This window comes from Crotalus tigris, unplaced genomic scaffold (genome assembly GCF_016545835.1).
Source record: "Crotalus tigris isolate CLP2741 ecotype Arizona unplaced genomic scaffold, ASM1654583v1 scf7180000023617.9722795, whole genome shotgun sequence".
Lineage (NCBI taxonomy): Eukaryota > Metazoa > Chordata > Lepidosauria > Squamata > Viperidae > Crotalus > Crotalus tigris.
This window is the reverse complement of record NW_024100081.1, coordinates 8,548,234-8,564,545: the sequence shown is the minus strand read 5'-3', so window position 1 is coordinate 8,564,545 and position 16,312 is coordinate 8,548,234. Positions and strand designations below refer to the sequence as shown.

The window sequence follows — 16,312 nt, the reverse complement described above, 5'->3', positions numbered from 1 at the left end:
TCCTATTTTCCCCACAAAATGCCTTGCAGTGAGTTGGGTGGAGAGATAGTGACTGGTCCAAAGTCATCCAGTGGCTTTTATGCTTAAAATGGGACTAAAACTCACAGTCCCCTAGTTTCTAGCCTGGTGCCTTAACCACTAGACCACACTGGCTCTGACAGACACATATTGGACCAATTAGAAAGATGAATCAGGAAGCATTTAATTAGGGTAATGGCCATGGATGAGTTTCAGGCTTTCTTTGGAATTCAAAATTTCTCCATCAAGGACAATACATGCAGTGTCTCTTGATCGTGCTTCTGTTTGAGAGTAGATACAACCTTTTATGAGTATTATAAGCACAATAGTTTGTACCTATAAAAGGTCTCTCCCTCCCTCCCCTTCTAGTGCAATTAGCAGTCAGCTTAGGGACCTTAGGATATTACTGTAATGGCATTACTGATGAGTTATACATTACTATCTGCTACATATGGTGGGGTCCTTTCTTTGCTTTAACACTACATACATCTGCAGTATATTACAAAGAATTGTATTTCAATTGTGAAAGGATCTTTAAGAGCAAAGGCTCATCTGAAAACAAATTGAGAGCAGATAATTGTTACAGGGATATTGCTGTGATGAGTATGTATATACTTCCCAGCATATGTGGTCCCTTAGAGCACCACCAGAAAAAAATAGTGTCAGAATTACTGGCTTTTGATTTTTCTCATTTTCCCCGAAGGAAACCATCAAATGGCTCCCAAAACCCAGTCTGCTCACTGTGGTAACTTTATCATACGATTCCATGTTCTCTGTGATCCTCAGAGAGTCTACTGCAAATAAATAACACAATATCTGCAAGTTGCAAAAGACACCTGGTGTAAATAAAAAAAAACATGTCACAAAAAAAACCCATTAAGATTCCTGCATTAAGATTCCATTAACTCATTCCAAGGAAACTGAAACCTGGAATTATAACCATGACCACGCCATCACCGTCATCCTTATCCTTGATACATCATGACGCAAATATAGCAAATAAAATCCTAATTGCTGTTTTCAATAGCTAAACACAGAAATGAAAATGATTGACAACTCTAATAATTTAATTGATTTGGTTGCCAAATAGCAATTATCCCCACATCCCAAACGATGAGATTTCAACTGTCAAAAAGGAACTATATTACATAGAACAAATAGATCTTGATCTTGAGTCCCAGCCTACATGTTGAAAACTGCCACTGCCCCAGTTTCTATATGGAATTTAGTGGTGAACTTTAAGGAGGAAAAGCAACCTGGCTACTCAGCAAATGCTAGAAATAAGGTTTTATTTAGCAGCGCTGCTAAAACTTGCTTCAAGAAGCGGATTCTGGTGCATATCTCCCAAACTTTGTTTTTCCATTGAGAAGGCTGGACTTTTTGCTATACTGCTTGCCCCTCAGCCAGTGGCATAAATTGCAGTAAATTGTGACAAGAAGGATCTGTGTTTTGTTTGCTTTTTATGGAAAGTAACAGTTTACTCACTGGATTGAGGCATAGTAAGGATCAGAATGACAATCCAATTGATTCTGTTTTTATTAATTTGTATTGATTTACTACTAGAAATATTGGAAAAAAATAACAACCAAAGTAAAACAAAATAAACCACCGTATATACAGAAAATACTATACCATTATAAAACAAATGATTATGTGAACAAACAAACATACGAAGAACGGCTGCAGGACTTGGATTTGGCTAGTCTAAAGAAAAGAAGAAACAGGGGTGATATGATACAGTATTCCAGTATTTGAGGAGCTGCCACAAAGAAGAAGGGGTCACATTATTTACCAAAGCACCAGAGGGTAGGACAAGAAACAATGGTTGGAAACTGACCAAAGAGAGAAGCAACCTGGAATTAAGGAGACACTTCCTGACAGTGAGGACAATTAATCAGTGGAACAGCTTGCCTCCAGAAATCGTGGGCGCTCCATCACTGGAGATTTTCAAGAAGAGGCTTGTCTGAGATGGTGTAGGTTCTCCTGCTTGAGCAGGGGTTGGACTAGAAGACTTCCAAGGTTCTATTCTATTCTATTCTATTCTATTCTATTCTATTCTATTCTATTCTATTCTATTCTATTCTATTCTATTCTATTCTCAACAGATTTAATCTTGAATGTAACGAATCATATAGCTCAGTCTTTTAACTGAGTCTATAAAGGCATAATTTAAAATCTGAACGCAAATACATTTTTTCAATCTGCAAAGTTACATCTAGGCTGTAGTTTCATTCTAGCTACACATTACTATCTTTACTCTTACCCAGTTCTCTTAAACTGAGAAATTCCAAATTTTGGTACACAAGTTTACGTTCTTAAATATTAATTTTCTTCTCCATATCTTATTTATAAGAATACACATATTAAGTCAGGATGGGACAATAAAAGTGTAGTTTCAAATCGTGTGTTAAATGCCCTTCAATTTATTCTATCTCCAGTATAAAAGTCTGATCACCAGCCTTTTTTAAACTTCTACTGGGATGTCCAATAAATATGAAACAGCATTTTTAATTAACTAATCACATTTTAAGATTGTAAGACAAATATCTAATGTTTTTTAAACATTTAAGGCCAGTGATTTTATGTAAGAGATTATTTCATTTTTTTTTGTAAATTCTCATTAGATTTGATCTTATTAATAGTCTTCACTTGTTATGTAGCTAGAGTCTGCCAAAATCTTTCCATTTTTTTTATGTTTTGTTGGCTGCTACCATATTAGATCAAAACTATAGGATCAGCAAATGCTTTCATTTACTGTACTAGTTTTTTGATAATTCAAATTATTTATGTAGTGACTCAAAAGCTTTAAGAAACTTTAATATTCATGGATTCTTTTTTTTGCCAAAATTCTGTAAAAAGCGACATAGAATAAAAAAAACCTTACAAGGTTTTAATTAGACTTAACCTATAGAATAATTTTCTCATGGAAGCCAGATAAAACTTAAGCCTTTGTCCCCAAATTTTCCAAATATTTATGCTGTTTTTAAAGTAAGAAAAATAATTGAGTGTTGAATAAAATGAGAAGCACTTGCCAGGTGTTCAAAGGAATCAAATAATAACTTCCTGATGTTCCCATAATGGTTTACATTCAGTATTATTAACATTCTATATTAAAAAAGGATATAAGCTCAATATTATGAATAGAAATGTGGGAAAGTAACCTGTCATTTTCATAATATAATCTAAGTTTAGAAAAAGAAAAGAAAAAACTCTGGGTATATCGCTGTTCCATTAAAAAAATATCCTCAATATTTTTCAATCTGTTTAAAATATCTAAAAGGAATTCCTCTTAAAGTATAAATCAGTCTAAAAGTAGTATTCATTCTTACAGCAGTTATTCTCCTCCATAATCTCATAAGAATTTTCAATCATCTCATATGGTATTTGAGGAATAATCTTTGTTATGCAGTTTAAAATATTTAATTCTGCTAACAAAGATGTCTTTCTGGGAATACTTATTCCAAGGTACTGAACAAGACTTGGAGCCACAGACAAATAATAATAATAATAATAATAATAGTCTGGATAGTGGACGTGGCAGTGCCTGGAGACAGCAAAATAGACGAGAAAGAACTGAAGAAGATAACAAAATACAAAGACCTACAAATAGAAATAGAAAGACTGTGGCAAAAGCAAGCAAGGGTAGTACCAATAGTCATAGGCTCCTTGGGTGCAATCCCAAAACAACTGGAGCACCACTTGAACACCATTGGCATTGACAAATTCGCTATTAGTCAATTGCAAAAGGCGGCCTTATTAGGAACTGCTTCCATCCTGCGACGATACCTGTAATACCATCAAACATCCACATCTGCCTATCCCAGGTCCTGGGTAAGGACTCGATAGATAGACAAAATGCCAAATCCAGTCTGAACATCTGGCTGACTGTGCGATGATCCATAATAATAATTGGAAGGGACCTTGGAGATCATTTAGTCCAGTGGTTCTCAACCTGTGGGTCAGGACCCCATTTGGGGTTGAACGACCATTTCACGGGGGTCACCAAACAACGCAGTCCACCATTTTTTTCCCCTTTTCCTTAGCTGTGCTACTGCCTTTTATTCTATTGGCTTTCAAAAGCCAATAGGAATTGTTCAGGCTGTCTCTGCCCTGCTGAGCCCGCCAAAAGTCCCATTCTGCAAACGGTGCTGCAAGTTGTCTGCAGCGAAGGTGAGCTGTCTGGAAGTTTCCACCCCTCCCTGCTGAGCAACTACTAAAAATGTAAGTAAAAGAGGGCCAGGGGTAGGAGGTGGTAGGCTGATGGGCACAGGGAGGGTTGCTGGCGCGCGTAGGGCCCGGCAGTTACCTTACCTCCCTTGGGCTGGGCCAGCTGGTGGCCCAGCCGGTGGTCAGCCTGTGCCATCTCTGCCGCTTGCCAGCTACGCCTCGGCCGGCGCAGGGGGTGGCACCACGCATGCGTGGTGCTTCCGGGCAGGGAAAGTCCTCAACTTACGACAGGTTGGGTAGTCCTCGACTTACGACCGGTTGGGTAGTCCTCGACTTACAACCGGTTGGGGTCGCGGCATTAAAAAGTTTGAGAACCACTGATCTAGTCCAACCCCCTTCTTAGGCAGGAAACCCTATACCATTTCGGACAAATGGCTGTCCGGTCTCTTCTTAAAAACTTCCAATGTTGGAGCGTTCACTGCTTCTGGAGGCAGGTTGTTCCACTGGTTAATTGTTCTAACTGTCAGGAAATATACATTTCCATAGATACCATATGACTGAAAGAGAAGTGTATAGTTAATATTACAAGTTTTAGTAAAGGTTCTTGATAATTATAATAATATCATTTGCCTACAATTGCAGGTTATTTGTTAAATTCTAACCACCTTGACACCTGAACTTTCCTTGAATTATCTAATACTATAGGACAATAGCTGTAAAACCATATCAAATATAAGAGAAAATAAATCTTGATACAGTTTGAAGATATATCCTAATAGGTGAAGGAATAACACTAACATAATGATCTTAGCTGAGAGAATAAAATATTACTTTCTGATCCAATCGAGTAGAAACATTTGATCTACATTTTAATAAAGGATTTTTCAGCATCTACAGAAACCACTACAACTAGGTAAGATTTTCAGATTCAATTTCTAAAACATCTACTAATTCTCTGATATTATCAGAATCTTGCCCTGTGCTTCCCTTTATGCAATAGAAAGAACTATATTCTACAAACTGTGCTAATGTTCCTGTGAGAATTTCAGTATCTACATTTAACAAGGATAACGGACCATAATTTGTTATTACCCAGTTTTAATTCTATTGTTTACTAAGGTTCATAAAACAGAAAGGGAAAAGTTCCTTGCACATAAGTCAAATACCTGTTATATAGGATCAAAAATTTATATAAACAACTTCTAAATCCATCTGGACCACTATCTTTTCCTTCCCCCCCCCCCTCTGTTATTTATTTTTTTATCATTCACATTTTTTATGAACTAAAGTATGATTAAATAGCCCCATCTCCTTTGGATTCACCTGATGGGATGATAAATGTTTCCTGAAGTTATGTTTGCCTAGATTCAGATTATACTGCCCCTATTCTAGCAGCAATGCAATCTATACCTGCAGAGAAACCTGTAGCCAACCCTCCTAGAATTAATTAATTAAACAATGGTTTGCAAGCATTGTCCGCATACATAAATAAAGGGAAAAAGAATGACCCTGCCAACTGTAGAACTACCGGCCTCCTTAACAGGATCAGTAAATTCTATGCCAGACACCTATAACTTAAATTCCTGGACTGGAAGGAACACAAAACATACTTGCAGAGAAGCAAGCTGGCTTTAGGGAAGATCAGTCTAGGGAAGTCATCCTCTGATGGTTGCAGTGTCCCAGGCTCATGTGATCAACTTTTGCGACCTTCTGACAATCAAAGTCAATGGGGAATCCCAATTCACTTAACAACCATGTTTCTAACTTAACAACTGCAGTGATTCACCTGACAACTGTGGCAAGAAAGGTGGTAAAATGGGGCAAAATTCACTTAACAAATGTCTCACTTAGCAACAGAAATTTTGGGCTCAATTTTGATTGTAAGTTGAGGACTACCTATACCAGTGGTTCTCAACCTTTTTAATGCCGCGACCCCCAACCGGTCATAAGTCGAGGACTACTCAACTGGTCGTAAGTCAAGGACTACTCAACTGGTGCAGCACCGTTTGCAGAATGGGACTTTTGGCGGGCTCAGCAGGGCAGAGACAGCCTGTACAATTCCTATTGGCTTTTGAAAGCCAATAGAATTAGACTATATTCAAGAGAGTCTATTCTATTGGCTTTCAAAAGCCAATAGAATAAAAGGGAGTAGCACAGCTAAGGAAAAGGGGGAAAAAATGGTGGACTGCGTTGTTTGGCGAACCCCGTGAAATGGTCATTTGACCCCAAATGGAGTCCTGACCCACAGGTTGAGAACCAGTGACCTATACTTTCAAGAACACCTATTGGCCTTTAAAGAGTATTGCAGGGAAGACCTGTTATTACTCAACTATCAAAAAAAAAAAAAAATCATGGGATTTGTCAAAAGATCTATTCCTGGATGATAGATGAGCTGGTCTTACACAAATAATGGAAAATAAGCAAACCAATATCAGAAGGTTTCATAACCAAATCTATCGACTGAAATCACTCCCTATAAAAGATAGTCTTACAATTCCATCCCTGTGGAAATTACTAGCAGTTGCTTGAATATCTTCATATTTCAGAGCCATTGTTGTGACAGAATCTGGTATGATTTATACAGCTTGTGGCTTTCATATTTTCACTATTTTTGTCCATCCTCACTGTTGAAATATGGCAAACTTTGGTTGGACTTCGAAAATGGTTAATGCCTGTAATAGGCTCCTCCTCCTCTTGTCTCCCAAGATTATTCTCTCAGACCATTGCAAAATCTCTGTGAAGCAATCCTGCCTGCCTGGAATAATATGAGGGATTTAAAATATCATCATCCTCATCATCCTCATCCACCACCACCACCACCACCACCACAACAACAACAACAACAACAGGAACAACAACATGGTAGGATAATTTTTCATTTAGGAGAAAGGTCTTGGTGGGGTTTCTTTACACTATAGCCAGTGTTTGATAATGTTGATTGTTGAAAGTTATTCCAATGTCATTTCACACATAGTTTTTTTAAATGGCTAATGCAGCATTGAAAAAAGTAATGACATGATCAAAACTCAGGGCACTTGGCAACTAGCATGTACTTATGATGTCTTGCAGCTTCCTGGGGTCATGTGATTGCTATTTGTGACCTTCCCAGCCAATTTCTGACAAGCAAAGTCAATGGGGGAAGTCAGATTCACTTAACAACCACATGATTCATTTAGCAACTGCAGTGATTCACTTAATAAGCATGGCAAAAAAGGTCATAAGATCAGATGCAAATCACTTAATAACTGCTTTGGAAATTCTGGTCCCAATTGTGGTTGTAAGTGGATGACTATATATGTAAAAACACAATCTAAAATGACAAAGTCATTTAGCAAGGAGTATAGGTGGCCATGGAATGCTGCAAAAGCACCAGACAATTGAAGAAGAAAAAGGGAAATTGGAAATTATCTGAAGGACAATGAAGATTTACTGAATACTAAAGAGACCAAATTCACCTATAATAAGGACTAAATAAAGAGCAGAAAAGAGACATGACCAGACAAAAATAATACATACTGAGTATTAAAACCAGCAGGCAAAGCAATTAACAACAAGACCTGACAATGGCTAAGAACAGGAATATTGAAGAAAAAGACAGAAGGGCTAATTCTGGCTGCACAAGACCAAGCCTTAGGAACAAAATGCATTAAAAACCAGAAGTGGGAAGACAGAATCAGAAAGCAAATTCTTGAAAAAGAGGCTGAAAAAAGGGTGGACCTTCCAGACAGTTTATAAACAATGGCATGACAAACAATGGTTCATTGGAATATCTGCAAGAAATACCACTTGTATGCAGGCAAGAACTAGTGGGACCACAAAATAGATAAAATATTAAAAAGTGAAGAAGCTAAAGTGCTCTGGGATTTTAAAATTCGAACAGACAAGGTCTGCCATATAATACCCCTGATTTAATAATTGTTGATAAAAAAAGACAAAAAAAATCTAGATAATGGATGTAGTACCTGGAGACAGCAGAACAGAAGAGGAAGCAAAATATAAAACCTGCAAATAAAATGACTGGGGCAAAAGAAAGCAAATATAGTGACAATAGATGCATTTGGGGGTGTAAACCTCAAACATCTGGAACACCACTTGAACTCCATTGGCACTGACAAAATCACCATCAGTCAATTGCAAAAGGTAGCTTTATTTGAAACAGCTTGCATCCTGTGATGATATCTTTAACAGCATCAGACAACAACATCTGCCTATCCCAGGTCCTTGGGAAGGACTCAGTAGATGGATAAAAATGCCAAATCCATTCTAAACATCTGGCTGACTGTACAATGAACTATAATGGCTATATAGTTACCTCAGAGTGGTGTGACTGTTGAACTGTAACTTCACCTCTGATCTAAGAAAAAATGGTGCCCAAAAGGTTGGGGACCTCTGGCCTAGAATATCAACAACATGGATTTGGTATTAAACCAAAAGTTACAAATGCAACATGAATACATATAGCTGTAGGGAAGATTTTTTTCCCTGGGATTAAAACCTACCTAATGTCTTATACCAGTATCATTCCATTTCATACTGCCAATTTTTGCAAGGTAATATCATTGTCATATATAAAATAGTTTCCCTCTAGTCTCAGGCAAGGAGAAAATTTGATTTTCCTGAAGTAATTCTGGACTGGGTAAATAATCAGTTATAATATGAATGCATTAAATATTTAATAGCTAAAGTCACATTTTACATGAATTGGGATTTTTGGAAGGATCTAATAACAGTACATACAACTGAAAATTATTGAAAACAAATTGATTTTTTTAAAAAAATGTTACTACCTAGAACTTATCCAAGAGCAATAGTTAAAACAGCTGATAGTCTTATGCTGTGCTAAGGGGAAAAATTTTTTTTCTGACAAAGAATGGTTTCTTTTTATTTTTCACAGAGATGTCTTTCTAATTCAATTCATTTTTGGATACCATAGCAACTGTGGAGTAGCTGATGTTGATGGGAAATATGCTCAGGAAAGGTGGAAATTTGCTGTCTTTCTTGAGTTGCTCCAACTGAAATATGTAGCTTTTTTCTCTTGAATGAGAGGTAAGTGCAAATTCAGGTGTGCAAACGGCATGGAATCCAAAAGGAAATCTGGTATCATTCAATAGAAATTATATGTTCATAAGATGGCTCTATTAAGAAATTACAAATTATTATTTATTAATTTTTATTTAATTATTAGTTTTTATTATTGCTATTTAAATATTTGCCAGTTTAGTTCCAAAAAAGCTTTGTAAGGAAATAGGTTCCATTTATTTGCATATAACAACAACAGTATCATAATTCTACACCAGTAACATAGCCATTACTTTATTTTTATAACAGGTACAACATAAATACCATTTCTAAAAGTGATCTTGTGAGTGAAAATATAATGTAAGAAAACTGGGTATTATTTTCTTCATGTTCTTCCCCAACCTTTGTGACTTGGTGGTATGACTAGAGGGGAGAGAGGGAAACCGGGCTGTATGAGTGATGGGTTGACACGCATGCACATGCACACACAACTCGACTACAACATAGCTATGTGTGTGTGTTGGCCTGCAGCCTGGTTGCAAATAGGCCATGGCCTGGTAGTGGGCTGTGGCCCAGGTGTTGGGGACTCCTGGTGTAGATTATGCAATATCTCATGAAGAATATGAATTTAAGATTTGTATTTTTCTGTTTAACTTAGGCACCGTGACTTACAATGAATCTTCAAAAACAGATGAGCAAGATACTTGTGGAAGAGCAAGTAGTAAGAAGAAAGCCCAGCACTGCAAAATCACACAAAATACTCTCCTAGCAAAGGTTCAGGATGAAAAGGGCAGTTTCTGTTCCAAACTTAAATTTGAAATTCAAGTGAAATGGATCTAGAAAATAATTTTCATCCAAGAATGATGGAATTGGTGAGTGACAACCTGCTTAAACATTTGTTTCTGGAGGGAATGCCCAACCGGCCTATTTGTTCTGGCCTGATTTTTGGGCCAGGGAAGATGGTAAAGGATTGGTGAAGAGCATGGCAGCGACCAATATCTTCTCTTGTTCTGTGGTAGAGCCGAGAAGATGATGTGTCACCAAAGACCTCATTGGCTATCTCGATGGATGGTATCTACGCTGCTATTCTCTGGCATTGAAACAGGGATCCAGTACTTGTATTTGCAGCCCAAAAGCAGTTCTGTCTTCTAGGTTGGAACTTTCTCCCTTCACCCCAAAGAATGACATTTTTACAGGTGCCAGAATGACTTTCTCCTCAAGGAAGAATTTATAAATGCCTGAGCAGAACTAGGCAATTCCTCTGCAGTATAACAAATTAAGACAGACGAAGTTCAAGTAAGCAGATGGCTGTCTGAATCTCTCCAACTAATCTGTGTGATCATCCCAGTCCCTGTGATTGTTATAAACCATTCTAATAGTTAAGCAGGATAAAAATTGAGGGGTATGTTGATATACCCTTGTATTTAATTACATTAAACCTTGTGTGTTACTTTAACAAACTTCAATCTTTTACATGGGAGGGATTTAGTGAGGCTTAATTTTTAGTACATCTGCACAGAATAGCAGTTGCCAGTCATCCAGTTTGAAGAGATCTCTTCAGTGCCTTTGGCAGTCTGCCTTGGTTCTCATCAGAAATCTTGGCTCCCTCACTGTTCACTCTTAATTTTAGAATTTAATTTACACAATTGAAGATATCCTTGGGAATTCCATTTCTTCCTGATTGTTATCTTATGTGTCAATGTACTCCCATTATTAGTGATTTATTTGGTGAACCACACTTAAACAAACCACGGGCTAGTGTGATATGGTAGGCATTAACTGCTTGGTTTTCTGAAAACATTTTTATAATGTCCTTTCACCAATAACTCCAGTGTAAACCTAGAAAAAACTAGATAAGAGGATGTAGAGCAAAGACATCATTAAAAAGCTTTTTTAAAAAATCCAAATATATGTTGTGGGTTCATACACACCAGGACATGATTTCTTGGACATGGTTCCCTGAAAAACACAATTAGCTTAATTGACATGGTAGACTGATACACTGTTTACACATCATGTTATCTAACTTAAAAAGCCATACTAAACTAGCCATATTAGCAAATTTTGGAATCCCAGACAAGATGAACCAAACTAGATATATTTTGTTTCTTTATATTTTCTAAAAAAAAAAAAAAAAGTCCTGTGAGACAAATAAGTCTTCATTTTTCAAAACAAAACAATTTTTTCATCCAACCTATTTCAGAACTTTATTAATAATGCTTTTCATCAATATACCAGAATATACAATATACAGAACAACTGTGTGTGTGTTTTTTAAAATATATCTCTCCCTTGGCTTTTCTTAAAAAAATCAAATCAGTATTGTAATGGCTACTTTCCAATTCTCACACAAAGGTGCCAATTTCATGGCTAAGATGCATATTTCTGTTAGAAGTTCAGCAGTTTCAAATTAATTTAAGAATGTTTAGGTGGATGTCATACAGATTTCATGAATAGTTATTTTTTAAATTTTGTTTTTATGAATTAGTCAATATTTTCTATATCTGTTTCAGAGTTGGTTCAGCTGCAGTACAGCTTCCTCCATAGCCAATTTCCTGCTTCTAATGTATTTTTTAAAAATAATAACTTACTGCTATTGTTACTGCTTTTTGCAATATGTCTCAATACATTTTTTACCTGCCTTATTATCAATTTATATTTATTTTGCTGGAGTGTGTATTCAATGTTCTTTTTCTGATTTGGACAATTTCTGAAGGAACTCTTTTTGAAGCTGGTTGTTTTCCTGCTGACATTTTCTTTCCTAATCTAATGTACATTCTAAATAGTTGAGCTTTTATTGTAATATTAAACTTTTTCCTCGTTTGTCCGTTTTTTAAAATTTTTTTAAAATTAATCCCGTAATACTTTAAAACCATTTTCTTTTGAAGTCAGTTATGACTTGTCAGATGTTATTGCCAGTATTCCAAAAAAACACATATATGTTATTCCAACCACTTTATTCATTTGTTTGCTTGCTCATTCTTTCATTTCATTCCATTTATATTCTGCCACAATCAATAAGATTCTTGGTAATTTACAAAATTACCAAGGCAAAATCTAAAATATTACCCCACTAAGTTATATAGAAAAAAAGTCCACAATGAATTCCTCAGAATAATAAAATCATGATGAGTAATCACTTTCACAAATGAAAAAAAATGTGAAATAAATGAATGAAAATGTAATCACGTTCATTATACTCATTCATGTTAACTCTACAACAGGCATTGATAGTGTCATTTTCAACTGCAAATATTCTGCAGGAGAATTCAGTTTTTAACATTTTTTTCTAAATGAAACCAGGAAGGGAGGCACTCTGATTTCAACCAGAAGATAAAATAGTGGAGATATTTAAAATATTTAGAAATGTTGCCATTGTTATGACATAAATATGCATTTGCCCGATCTATGTGAGACTAACTCAAGTCACTTATTTTTCTGAGATTTCCTCCTTTGGATGTCTTCCTATTCCTGAATTTCAAGATCAGACTCAACATTTTGCTGATGGAGAAAACAGTACCGTTAAATCACTAGCAATCTGCATGCCTAAAATCATTTACCATTAAAACTAATGCTAAATTTCCTGTTTTGATATGGTTTTTGAAAGTTACTATGTCTTGCTTGTGTCACTGTTGCACTAGAAAGCTACGATAGTGATTCTTTGACCCTATAAGCAGCACAAACAGTATATGGTGTTTGTGTGCTAAAAATTGTCTGAAAGCAAGCAATGAAATTCAATAAGGTCTCCTTATGATCAGTATTTGGATGGGAAAGTACCTGAACTATTCTAAGCTTATTAGAGAGAATCTAATAATAACAAATGTATGATTATACAATAGATATAGCTGCACCCACCCACCCACTCACATGTTCAACAATCACTGAATGCAAACTACGGCCTATGTAGATTGTATAACATTTTACAATTCAGGGAACATGTCAAGGATTTGATGTTTAAACATGCTCAAAGAAGGAAGTCCTGGACTTTGCAGGATGATAGAAAATCTGTAATACTTTGCCTATTGAGTTGGCTGTCTACACAATGCAAAAGTCTTTTAATCTGTTAATCTTCCTCTGTTTCCAAAGCTGAACTCAGAGCAACCCGGAGATGGAGATCTCAGACTGACTGGCAGCAGAAACCGGTCAAACCCAATGGTGCTGGCAGCTAATCCAGAGACACATTGTTCAGCCGAGATCATTTGCACTGAACTGAATTTCCGTCTATTGTTTCAGAAGGGGATACAATGAGGTGTTTGACAGCAGGGAATCAGCTGAGTTACATATTAGCTGCATTCAGCATGCTTGGTTGATGTTTAGCTTAAAGACCATGTGAGTTTTTCCCCCTGATGTGCTGGCTAATGAAATGAATTCTTGGAACACCAGACTGGATAATTGTCTTCTATTACTCATGAATATCTCACAAAGGAAAAGACTCTGATTCCAACGATGGATTTATTTTATCCATGCTGTGGCTTAAAAAAAACCAAGAGACACTGAATAGATTGATACAAATAATTTGTTGTATAGCACATCAATTGGTTGTAGTTCTGCATTCTGCAGCAGGGTTATTTTACCTGAAAGCCTATTTTTTTGCATCTTTTAGTAAGTCAAGTTATACAGAAGTTTGGCTTCCCATGAATAAGTTGCTTAGCTCTTCCTGTCAGGAAAAATAGCTAAACAGACATGGTAGCTGATTCCCATATGTGTTTATCATGACACACAAACAAAGCCAAATTAATAAATAATAAATTAGAAGCCAAAAGCTTGCATCTGACTCTGGCTTGTAAGAAGAATAAGCTACAGTTGCACATCATGACAAACATTATCACAAAGGGAGATTCAATGATTTATTTAGCCACTATTCCAAGCTATAGCAACTTTATGATTATGGTCACTGCATTTACATTTATAAATGTACAAATAAACATGCACAAACATACATATTTCCAGCGCTATAGCTCTAGGCTGCTTAACTGATTAAAGAACAGTTCCATGCTTGCTCCTACTGAGGGATCAGTTAATTAGAGTAGTCAGATCTGAATAGAAGTGAAAGTTGGACTTTGAAGAATATTGATGTTTTTGAATGTCTGTGTTGGAGAAGACTCCAGAGAATACCATGGGCAGCCAGGAAAACAAAAAATGGATAATTGAACAAATCAACCCAGAGTTCTCACTCAAGACACAAATGACCAGGCTCAAATTATTATACTTTGGACATATTACCCAAAGATCCAGGTTTCTGGAAAAGGTTCTAATGCTGGGAAAGATGGAAGGAAAGATAAGAAGAGGAGGACAGCAACAAAGTGAATATTACAGTGCTGCAGGAACAAGTTAGACAGGTCATAATGGAGAAAACGTGTGGCTGACTTGATGGCACATAATCAAACAATACATCACCAGATGTGGACTGCTAATATCCAAATGGTCATGAGATATCAGCAAATAAATACAATTTTGGTATCGCTTTATCATTTGTGCTTGTCTGGATTTTTTTTTTTTTTTTTGCTAGTGGTTCTAAATTACATTATCTAATGATATTTTTCTCATTTTCTAGAAGTTCAGACCAACAATCAAGTAAGCAATACCCCAATCAAGAAACTATCAAAGAGCCTTTTGTAAACAGCCCAACCAAAGAATCACTAAGACCGCCCCCACCTAAACAGATAGGCAAGACAGCAGAATATAAACTGATAGTAAACAGCTCTGCTTACTAGCACTGATGATATTACCTAGTTAGGATAATGAAAGGTCTGCAAGAAAATAAGAAAGCTCAGAGAGCACCAACAGACATAGATATCTTATCCCAGTAGTATACAAAACCGTCTCACAGCAAATCAAACTGTTTGACAAAAGTAGCTTCCCAAGGTCCCCAACACACTATTTTTCTAGCATCCAGTTCCTTTGGAGTTGTTAGCTAGGGATTCAAAGTGGAAACATCTGCTTGCTCACTATGCTATATCTGAAAGCTAACCAAAAGTTATCATAAGATCCATCCAGATTCATGTCATCCCAGCATTAAGATCTGCTTCAGAGGCTTTGCTCACTGCTCTAGTTTTAAGGATGTTTTGGTGAAGTAGTATGAGAACTAGGAAGTTTTTAAGTGATTTCTCCCAGATCATTACAAAGGTTTACTTAAATTTTAAAAAATAACTAAAGTTTTATTTATATCTGTGTTAACTACTGTATATATTGAAATCTTTACTACAGTTTTTAATGCTTGGATTAAATTATTTTTTGAAATAAATCATATTGTCAAGTTTAAATATGTGGATTTGAAATATCTTTGTTTTGAGGGGAGGGATTGTGATTTAAGCCATGCTCTAAATAGGAAGGAATTTCAGATACCAGATAAGCATAAGCTATAAGCTACATTGGCCTTAGACTAAATATACAATTTGGCACAAATGCTAATTTCTTCACATAAAGTAAATATTTGCCTTTATTCCTATGGCTATCATTCCATTTCCAGTTATGTGGTTGCAGTTCTGCCAATATCAACCCACATGGACTGTTTTGTGATTGTGCAGTCCCGCCTTGAATTTTGAAAAAAAAAAGTGATTGTGCTCACTGTATGTGGGTTGGTGGGTTTTTTTTTTTTTTTGGATGTTGTTGTTCGATTCTCAGAGATTACTTGGACAAAGCAAGTTGCAGGATGTACATTTAGAAATAGGTATGCACCACAAAAGCTTGCTACGGATTCCAGTAGAAAACTTGTTCTTTTACCATTATTATTATTATTAATCCTATTTGTGCTTGGAGGAATATTTGCAGAAGCAACACTTATCAACCAGTTTAGGGTAGACCAGTGATGGCAAACCTATGGCACAGGTGCCAGAGGTAGCACTCAGAGCCCTCTCTGTGGGCACACGTGCTGTTGCCCCAGCCTTGCCTCCCCCCACAACCCCCTACTCTCCAGCAGCCCCCCTGAAGGAGAGTTGCCCCCGAGCGTGGCCCACACAGAGGAGTGCAGCCAAGGACACGGCAGCCAGGCAGCATAGACAAGACTTTGCCCTCACCCCCCCATCATGCAGTTGATGCTGCAGGGCGCGGGCAGAGAGTGTGGCAGCCATAGCACTGCTAGGCTGCCTGGGCGATCTGCGGCGGGCCC

At 36.7% G+C, this 16,312-nt stretch overlaps 1 long non-coding RNA gene across 4 annotated transcripts in view; it reads left to right on the top strand.

Annotated features, from left to right (window-relative positions):
• Nucleotides 1-15,417, top strand: part of LOC120297394 — a 41,487-nt gene extending 26,070 nt beyond the window's left edge. Inside the window, exons 3-5 of one of the 4 annotated variants that reach the window (XR_005553785.1) lie at nucleotides 6,892-7,047; nucleotides 9,080-10,076; nucleotides 13,291-15,417. This is a non-coding gene — a long non-coding RNA (uncharacterized LOC120297394). Of the gene's footprint in view, nucleotides 1-6,891; nucleotides 7,048-9,079; nucleotides 13,265-13,290 lie in introns of those variants that run through there. The other 3 variants (XR_005553784.1, XR_005553783.1, XR_005553782.1) reach the window with 3 other exon arrangements.
• Nucleotides 15,418-16,312: the final 895 nt, after the last annotated feature.